This window comes from Vombatus ursinus, unplaced genomic scaffold (assembly GCF_900497805.2).
Source record: "Vombatus ursinus unplaced genomic scaffold, bare-nosed wombat genome assembly UNPS02011613.1, whole genome shotgun sequence".
In the NCBI taxonomy this organism is placed as follows: Eukaryota; Metazoa; Chordata; class Mammalia; order Diprotodontia; family Vombatidae; genus Vombatus; species Vombatus ursinus.
The window spans coordinates 4,843,408-4,851,106 of record NW_020951391.1 but is presented as its reverse complement, the minus strand read 5'-3'; the positions used below and the strand labels follow the sequence as shown (position 1 = coordinate 4,851,106).

At 43.5% G+C, this 7,699-nt stretch overlaps 1 protein-coding gene across 6 annotated transcripts in view; it reads left to right on the top strand.

Annotated features, from left to right (window-relative positions):
* The first annotated feature begins 1,617 nt into the window (after positions 1 to 1,617).
* NTNG1 (netrin G1) overlaps positions 1,618 to 7,699 on the top strand; it is a 434,178-nt gene continuing 428,096 nt past the window's right edge. For 3 of the 6 annotated variants that reach the window (XM_027856778.1, XM_027856777.1, XM_027856774.1), the window contains exon 1: positions 1,618 to 1,713. The gene's annotated coding sequence lies outside the window, so the exon portion shown is untranslated. Of the gene's footprint in view, positions 1,714 to 2,457; positions 2,730 to 3,062; positions 3,095 to 7,699 lie in introns of those variants that run through there. The other 3 variants (XM_027856779.1, XM_027856775.1, XM_027856776.1) reach the window with 2 other exon arrangements.

The following is a 7,699-nucleotide window of genomic DNA, read 5'->3' as shown; positions in this document are numbered from 1 at the left end:
TCTTCTTCTTCTTCTTCTTCTTCTTCTTCTTCTTCTTCTTCTTCTTCGCAACCTCAAATGGTCAGAAGGAAGAGACAAAGAAAAACTAGCAAGGAGTCTTTCTAAATCCAGGTATGAAGGAGTGGCTTTTTGCCCAAGTGTATAAGGCTAAAGTAATTATATGAAGCTCAGAAATCAGTGGGCATTTGCTTTTCAAGTTGTACTTCTAAGGGACAAACCAGAAAGGTCTGAGCTCTGGGGCAGCCAAGAAAGAGGAAGAGGAGAAAGAAGAGAGAGGAGAAGGAAGAGGAAGGAGAAGCTTGACAAGGGGAAGAAGGAAGAGGCGAGAAAAGGAAGTGGAAGTCACAGGGTTAGAAATACTGGTTATCCATTTTTAAGGAATACTGTAAGAATATGTGATTTTTCTCAAAGTGGGATCTTTCTCGACCAATGCAAATTTCCTCTCTATAACTTAGTAGATAAGTTTTAGGGAGTTGTCTAATGAAAGTCCTAGGATCATAAATGTAGAGCTGGAAGGGAATTTAGAGGTCACTTAGTCCAAACCCCTTATTTTATGGACCAGAAAAGTGAGGCTCATAAAGGTTAGGTGACTTGCTCTGGGTTATATTGACAGTGAATAGCAGAACCAAGATTTGAACCGTTGATATTATTATTATTACTTTTATTATATTCAAGCTCAACAATTTATTCATGGTATCCGCTTTCCTTCCCTAATTATTAATAAGAAAGAAGAGGGGAGGGGAGGTACTTAAAAAAAATACCTCCCTATCTGTAAATTCTATGTAAAAGTCTTATGATGAAATAGGTGGGGATAGGTGGGGAGGAAGCACCCACGATCTTCGTGTCTCTCTCTCTTTCTTTTTTTTTTTCACCCAAACCTTACTCAGGCTGCCAACTAGTGATGAGGGAGGGGAGTCATAGTGGAGAGGAGAGAAACAAATCATTTCCCTGATACCGCGTTTTTAAGAGAGTGAGAAGCATGGGAGGGAAACCTCCGTGCTCACATACTTGGGTAGTCTCAGGGGTGGGGAAGAAAAGGAGAAAGGAGAATGGACTGCCACACCCCTTCACAAGCTGCAGTTCACTCTCTTGCAGGGGTCACTGTTTTAATATCTGTCCATCGCTTCCCGCCATCCCCATCCTAGTCCTCAATCCTTCCAACTGTTAAATGGTAGTCCTTTACTTTCAAAGTGGGTGATGTAATGTATATTCTTCTCTGTGTGCCCTGCCAGTCAGTCCCCAGAGGCGGAGGGAATCCGGAGACCCCTAGAGATGTAATGATACAGGGTTTCCAGAAATAGGGGACTTCATCTTTACGTTGGGAACAAGAAAGACTCCTGCAAAGCACGCCCCACTTTCGCACTCTGCCGTGCCCTATTAGGCTCGGTTTCTGAATGAGGAAGACACAGATACCGGCGCTAAAGTGCCAAGTGGTGAAATCTGTAACTGGAACTGTGATCGAAAGCCAGGATCCGAAAGACTACTTCTGGGGCAAGCCAAAGGGCGTGATTGGGGACAGTGAAGGGAGAGAGGGTGGGGTGGACACGGGGCGTGGGTTGAGGTGGGAGGTTACTAGGGCTGCTTACTAGAGGAAAGAACCTGCCTGCGTGAGCCAGAAGAAAGGGGGTCCAGAAGCCACTCCAAGCAGTGGTGGGGGCGCAGCAACAGAGAGCCCGACGGAGTTAGGACCGCTCGGAGCGTCCAGGTCTCGAGGTAGTATACGGTTTGCAATCCTTCTACTTACTGCCAGTTGCAGAAGATTTTGCTTTTAAGTGAAACGTACATGCCACCCATCTGTGGGCTGCTGCTTCTCTGAGCTTGCTTTTTCCCCCTCCCTCTTTCCTCCACCTCCTTCCCTCTTCCTGTCTTCTTATCTCACTCTCCTTTTAATTTGTGTGCTCCCCTAAGTTTGTGAGAGAGCTCCCTGGCCACACTGAGGCAGGGTCCGTCCGGGCACGGCACCGGGGGCGGGGGAGGCTGCGCTGGGGGAATAGTAATCCAGAAGGATCTCGGGCCATGTATATTTCATCAAATGGACTTTCCAAGTGTCTCGTCTGCCAGCCATCAACGCTATGTGCCGTGACATTTCTGACTTGAGTAGAGGAATGCGCGAAGGGAGCCCTGGCGAAATTGGTACGAGAGGATCTCCTTGGCGCCGGTGCTAATTGTCCTGATTTATGTCTCTTCTGAGTGCGCTCAACGTCTTCATCGGAGATAAAATGAGAGCGGTGCCAAGCGGGGCAGAGCCGCCTGAGTGCTGCATCTGATCGCGGGGAGTCCGGGCATCCAGGCGTCCTGCAGCTCCTCAGACCAAATAAACGAGCGAACACAAAAAAGGGAACGAAAGAAAGAAAGGAGGGGGTGGAAATAAAGAAAACACAGCAGCCACCAGGAAAGCCTCAGTAAAAGTTTAAGGCGAAAAGTGGGAGAGGTGGCGCGGGGAGTCGCAGAGGAGAGTGATCAACTGGGGAGACTGAGGTTGCCTGCAATTTTATTCTTATTATCATCACATTTTTGGAGGGAGAGGCACCTTTCCTTCTCTCTCCCTCTACCTCTTCTCCCACCCCTTTTCCCCCTCTCCACTCCCCCTATCTACCTGTCAAAGTCACTGATCTTTTTGCATTTCGGAAGAGGAGGACACGGAGGAGGAATTCCCTCTCTGGGGTCTCAGCTTTGAAAGGGCCAACTCTTCCCGGGAGCCAGTTCTTTTCCCTCGGCACCGGGCGAAGGTAATTAAGCAGCGGGGCGTTGATTGCTGTTGTGGGGGCTCTCTTTCCACCATCCCCTTCCCAGCCCCCAGCCCCACGCCCTCTCCTCTGGACTTCTGGAGGCAAGTGGAGCAACTCTGCGGTGGTGGGGGCGAGCTCGACGGCTCCTACTGGACCCCCGTACCCCTCCTAATCAGTCCGCCCTTGTGCCGGGTCCCCGCGCTCTCCCGAGGAGGCACGGCGGGGGAGAGCAGCCTCCGCCCGGCAGCCGCGGGCTCCGATGCTGCCGCTGCCGCCACTGGACGCGGACGAGGCTGGGAAGGTCCGCGGCAAGGAGCCGTCTGCTCGCCTCCCGCCAACTGTAACAAGGGCAAATGGTCCACACGGTAAGTGCAGCCTCCCTCCCTCCCTCTTTCAGCGACCCGCCCGTTTTCTTCTTTTTCTTCTTTTTTTTTTTTTTAACCCTCCCTTAACCCCGCTCCCCACAGCCCATGGCCCCCAACCAGAAGAACTGTAATTCAATCCACAGGCAGGAGGGTTGGCTCCGGGGAATGGGAAAGGAACTTTGTAGAGCACCTTTAGAAGACAAGCCTGTGTGGTATGCATATGTGCACCAACACACACGCACACACCACGTATGTGCATGTGTCTAGGTGCGCCCATCAGGTAGCATGTAAGCACCGGTCTCACCCACCTCTCGATCAGGATCTGCGCCTTGTACCTAAAAAGCCGGACCGATATTAACATGTCACTAAGGAACATACCTGACCACACACCAGGGGATCTGTCAGGTTAATTTTGACAGTTGACTTTGCCTTGGCGGGGGGACCCAAAAAAGTCGCCCCCTTCCCCCCCCATTAGTCCTTTTGCAGCCTGGGTGGTGCTGGAGACTAAGGGGAGAGGCTTTTGAAGTCTCTTTCTTTTAATCCCTTTTATTGGTGCAAGATTAAAGCTTTACTATCCCATGCCCTGCAGCTGGGAGAGAAAGAAGGATTGAAAGAGGAATAGACTTCGGAATGCAGGCTGAAATATTTTCTCAGATTATTTACCACCATTAAATGAATCAGTCGACGGATTCGGCTGGGGAAATTGAATTGCTCACAATGCTAGTCTCCCCTGTATGGATCTGTGGATATCTATATATAATACAAATAATACCGAATATTATTGGGCTCAAAATAACCAATTAAGTGATTCATACGGGGAAAAGTTGGATAAAAAAAGAAACTGCGCCCTCTGCTGTTCCTTTGGTCACCGCAACCGGGGACCAATTTTTCAGGATCCACTTAGGAGTACCTTGTCCTTGCACTGGGGAAGATGACTAGCCGCTATTCTAAAGGACCTTTTGTTTGCAAGAACTGGAGTTGGCTCTCCTGTCATTGCATCATGTAAAAAGGAGGATTTTTTGGGGGGAGGGGGGAGTATTTTTTTTTCCCGTTGCCTTTTTAATGGTTTTCCTCCTCCGGTGACTAATTAATCTAGGACCGCATATATTGGCATGTCATTGAAACTCCTTACAGTGCCTTGAATGTGATTCCACAACCTCCCCTTCCCCCACCACCATCTAATTAAATTCAGGCTCATAAATAAAACCTCAAGTCATCTTCATCAACTTCTTGGAATGAACATTAGCAACCTGGCTTCTCCCCTCTCCTCCCCCCAAGCCAAGGACGTCAAACCCATCAGGGTTAGTGAAGTAACACATCTTGTGGCACAAGGATGGTAGGGAGCCAGAACTTTAAAAGGAGAGAATAGAAGTGATTTGACAAAGAGGGTAACTAGCACAAAATATGTTAGAAGATGAGAACAGAGTCCCCTCACCAAATAAAGGAGCCGTCCTGTATCATAACAGAGTGTCAGTCTTTGGAAGAGAAAAGACTGAGAATTCCAATAAGCATATGGTGAAGTTGGCACCTCACTTGTTCTGGAAATAAAGCCCAGTTTTAGGATGGAAATTACTAAAAGTACCCTCCCCCTATACACAGTTGAGAAATTAAAACTTTAGCCTGGGAAAATGAACAAAAGCCAAATCTTTCTTACAGCACATTTACTAGTTAAACTCCAGAAGAATGAATGGCCCAAGCACCAAAGTTTATTGGAAATAGGTAGTCTTTACTGAGCATCTTTACTCTTGGGTGTGTTAGCTAACCTATTATCAATTTTGGACTCAGTAAATTGACTTGAGGACTTTCCCCCTACCCATTCTACCAAGGTAAAGGAAAAAGGCTACCTCTAAAAACATGTGTTGCAGATAAGGTTGTTGACTGTTTTTGTTTTGTTTTGATTGTTTAAACTTTACCTTGCCTTAAAGAGAGAATCCTGAGGCTTTAACCTCATTCTTTTTTCTTTTTTATCAATTTCAAAATAAAAAAGAACACGCCGAGGCCTTCACATTTGAACTCTTTGTCAATACATTTCTTTCTATTGTAGCATGGAGCCTATCTGGAATTTTTTTCAGATACCATGAAGACTGATATTTTCTACCACTGAATGGCAATATCACAATACCATGGATTCCATACCTTGGTTACTAGTCCAGTGATCTTTCCCCTTCTGAAATTTAAGAGTAGGGGAATTTGATAACAACAATAACACATTTTCATTTCTTTAAGTCCCAAACTGTTTAATATTGAATTTTTAGTTTGGGCAACTTTTATGAGGATCACTTATCCCTGTTTTCTGAGGGTGGAGGATAAAGTGTGATATTGTTCCTAGCAGTTGTGTAAAATTTATGCAAATATTTATTTAGATAACTTTTTTTATACTGAATCATACTGGGGATAGCATTCATATTTATAAAGTCTTGTAAGATTTTATGTGTCAGAAGATTTTGGAAGAGGTACTGACAGTTACAAAAGCATGTCTGGAAGGAAAATAATTTTTTAGACCACTCGTATGGTGAATTTGAAGTGTGCTTGTGTATATGAGGAATAACATCTCACAAGATAGGCAAAAATCTGGTATAATTTTTAAAATGGCATGCTCTATCAGCTCCTGAGCTCTGGGTTTAAACTTTAGGTGCTTATTTCCATAAACTTCCATTTTTGGAGAATGTGGATCTTCCTGGTTTGACTAGTTGGAAAAGAGGAGAATTTAGTATTTGGCTGAACAGACAGAGAAGTTCATCGGGAATAAGAGCCAGCTGTTCTGCTAGGTACTTTGGTTCTGAAATAACATTAGGAATTTGAAAAATCAAGCAGATTGTCTAACCCTAAAGCCTAAAATATACATCCCACAAGGTGTATGCTGTCCAGTTTCAATGGAAGATTTTCTCCTGAGAAAAATGGGGACTTTCTTCAAATACTTTGTGTTCAGGGTCTCAAAGGCTAGGTGAATGATTATTATATCCCATGATATAAATACTATATACTAGTGACACCATAAAGCAATCCAGTTCTTTATATTTTAACCAGAAGAATTAGGAAAATTGCTAATGCCAATCTCTATCCAATGGAGATACTTAGAAATGCTGACTTTACTACAAAAAGATTCCTAAATGTGAAGTATGATTCAAAGTATCTTTTTTAAAAAGACAACATGGGGAGTGAATTATATTGTTCCTGTTTGGGAAGTTGTCAACTGATAGGTAGTTGAAACTGTCTGCACCTTTGTCAATTGAGACACCCCTAATGGCATATGATTGCAAACCACAGTATTCTATTTCTCTCCATTTCAGGGTACATATATTTATCAAATTAATGTTGATGGGGAACGGATTCATAGTCTCCAATTCCAGATGCATGCTGAATTCAAAATCCAGGGTCAATAGGACAAGTATCAGCCCAGCAACACCAGCAAGTGGGTGATTCTATCCGAAATGGAATGCTGGAAACCATCTAAAATAGTTAGACCATGATGTTTGGCCATAAGACATCAAAAAGAGTTGGCAGTTTATTTTGGTAGAATCGTCTAGCAATCGTTTTAACTCTAATTGTTTGCAGCTAGAAGTTTGGAGCTTCTATTTGGGGCAAAAAAAAGGGCCTTTGGAACACTGTGGAAGGCCAATCCATGTTGGAAGTGAGTCAGCTACAGGAAACTGAAAAAACAAAAAAGATGTACAGTGTGCATGCTGTTTTTTATAATGCATTCCATCCCTGATCAATAACATCTGTCAAGTGGAGATGTATGAAAAAACATATATATTTGTATATTTTGGCCACATACTTACACAATAATCTGTGTGTTACCAACCACTTATAGCTTGGTAGCAGGAGTTTCTGCTCAAAATAATTCTTCAGTGTTTGGGGTTGCTGACAGATCCAAAGACATTACTTAATTACTCTGAGTTTTTAAGGGCTGCTGAGTAAAGAAATGGACATCATGAGATTTGACCCTGTCAGAGAGCTCGTCTGCTGTTGCATATATTTAGAGGATATGGCACGTGAGAAAATTCAAAGCCTGAATTACTTTGTAATTAATTCAGCTACAGCCCAGAAGGGATAGCCCCAGTGTGCTAAATGCCAAAATATGTCATTGAATATCCCTCTTTGCATAATCAGGCTGCCTAGCCCTTTGTGGCTATGACTTAGACTTTTAAAGCCCATCTAAAATTTGAGTTTAACTCAGTAGAATATATGGTCAGATGGAGCCCAAGGCTGTAAAAGATGCAAAATCTAGATACTAGAGGTGATCTAGTTATATTCTTTATGGAAATTTATTTTTTTCCTTTTATTAATTTATATTTTTAATAGTAAATGCCTAGATTTGACAAAGTTCTTTTCTCCCCTACAGTTTAACATTTAAACATTTTTGAAATTTGGAGATTTAATTTCTTTTTAATTATTAGTTAATATGATTTAAAAAAAAAGTCTATGCAATGTTGAGAAACAGGGGATTCTCCAAGCCTAGAGCACATAATGAGTGACACTACAAAGATTAAGAATAATAAAGACAAATAGCATAATTGGGTTATGAGAGCCTTGATGACCCCCTCCCTGTGCTCTTTAATACACTTTGGTCAATGTCTTTCTCTGTGTCAACAGGAGCTCATT